The 2,120-nt window shown below is 54.2% G+C and overlaps 1 pseudogene; it reads left to right on the top strand.

The window, feature by feature from the left end:
- Positions 1-950: 950 nt before the first annotated feature.
- On the top strand, positions 951-1,969 carry LOC126767554 (all trans-polyprenyl-diphosphate synthase PDSS1-like; annotated as a pseudogene).
- The last annotated feature ends 151 nt before the right edge of the window (positions 1,970-2,120 follow it).

Raw genomic sequence — 2,120 nt, 5'->3', positions numbered from 1 at the left:
GCCGGTTAGGAGAAGAAAAAGAAAAAGAACGCACAAGAAAGAAGAAAAAAGAGAGCAACCGTTGGAACACTTTTTTTTGTGTGTGTGTGTGTGAATGAGAATGGGAATGTGTTGTCGTTGGTGTGATTGCTTCATGGGACTTGCGGAGGCACAACAGCCCTTCATCCTCCTTCTACACTCTCTCTCTCTTAGTTCTTAACAAAGAAAACAACAACAAAAAAGAGCACACAAAAGAGAAGAAAAAGAAGATACGCACGGACTTAGTGAGGAGAAGTTTGAGAAAAGCTGCCTTTTTTTTTTTTGAAAGGAGAATGAAAAAACGAGGACGCACTCTCTCTTCTCTCCCTTGCCTAACTCTCCCTCCCCTCTTTCACACAGTGAGAGGGGAGAAACGCTGGTAGCTCTCTTTCCCTCTCCATGTAACCGCCTTTTCCTTCTGCTCCTTTTTCTTCGTCTTTTGTCATTTTCTATACGTAGAAAGAGCAGCAAAGGAAAAGAGTAAGAAAAAAGAAAAAAGAAAGAAGGGAGCTGCCACCGAGAGAAAAAGCAAACTCACTTATCTTTTGTTTCTTCTTCTTTTTCAGACTCGGACTTGAGCCGAGTTCGTGCCACGCACCGTCTTGAGCCCCTACATCTGAGTTTCCTCCACCCCCTTTTTTTAACGCCTAATTTGTCATCAACGTCATTACAATACACGAACGTTTCTTTTATTCCTTTTATTTTTTGAACATTAGTCTTCTTTCTCTCTCTCTTTTTTTTTTTGTTAACACTCCTTTGTTGTCCACATCATCACACATAAAAAAAGGAAAAGAAAGGAGAAGTCCGTAACCGCTTTCTCTCTCCTTCTTCCCTCGTTCTTTCTACCGTTTTCTTGTCTTTTTTTCTTTTTCGACATGTTCCGTCGCTGCTTTTCTCGCCTCAGCGCCTCCAACGTGGTTACCGGCGGCAGCGGGGCGCTCATCGACAAAGGCAAGCCCTTTGCCCTTGTCCATCGTGAGGTGACGGCCGTGAAGGGACACATCCAGAGCCTGGTGACAAACACGCACAATGAGGTGCTCGACCACGCGGGCAAGTACGCGCTGGCGGAGGGCGGCAAGCTCATGCGCCCGGCCCTCGTCGCCCTATGGCACACGCGCTGCTGCCGCTCGAGGAGAGCCGCCGGCTCCTGCAGGGCGACCTGGGCAACCTCGACGACATCACACCTGGCACGATGCTGCCATTTCTCCGGCTGGCGGAGGTGACAGAGCTCATCCACACCGCCTCGCTCGTGCACGACGATGTCATCGACAACAGCGACACGCGCCAGGGGCCGTCTGGCCCTCCACAGGTCTACGACGCCAAGCGGGCGGTGCTGGCGGGTGATTACCTGCTGGCGCGCGCGTCCTTCTACATCGCAACGCTGCAAGTGCCGCGCGTCGATTCTCATGACCACCGCGCTGGAGGAGCTGACCTCCGGTGAGCTCATGCAGATGGACGGCTGTTTCGATATTGGCATCTACGAGCAAAGTCGTTCTGCAAGACGGCCTCGCTCATTGCGAACTCCTCGCGAGCACCGCCGTGCTGGCCTGCCCCAACGACGAGGAGAAGGAGCCAATTGCGTTCGAGTTTGGCAACACCTCGGCATCGCCTTTCAAATTGTAGACGACTGTCTTGACCTCACAGCGACTGCCGAGGAGCTCGGGAAGCCGAAGCTGGCGGACATGAAGGAGGGCATCGCGACGCTGCCGGTGCTGCTGGCGGCGCAGCGCGACGCGAAGGTCGACGCTGCCGTGCGGCGACGCTTTCAAATGGACGGAGACCCCGACTACTGCTTGGCCGCTGTCATGGAGCAGGGGACGGTTGCGGAGGCGTTGGCGAGGGCGGATGACCACCGCCGAATGGGCCTCGGCGCGCTCGAAGTGGCGCCCTCGCCGGCGCAGGAGGCGTTGGAGGGTGCTCTGCAGCGCTGGTGCTGAGCAGGAAATCGTAGTTCGCTGCGTGGACGGCGTCGACCTTGCTTCTGCCCTTTTCTCCTTTTTTCTTCTTCTTCTTCTGCGGAACAAAGAGTCATGAGCGCGAAGAAGGAGAGAACAGAGAGGGAAAAAGGGGCGAGGGACAGGGGGGGGGGGGGCACTCATCTT

This window comes from Bactrocera neohumeralis, unplaced genomic scaffold (assembly GCF_024586455.1).
Source record: "Bactrocera neohumeralis isolate Rockhampton unplaced genomic scaffold, APGP_CSIRO_Bneo_wtdbg2-racon-allhic-juicebox.fasta_v2 ctg7816, whole genome shotgun sequence".
In the NCBI taxonomy this organism is placed as follows: Eukaryota; Metazoa; Arthropoda; class Insecta; order Diptera; family Tephritidae; genus Bactrocera; species Bactrocera neohumeralis.
This window is presented reverse-complemented; position numbering and strand designations above follow the sequence as displayed.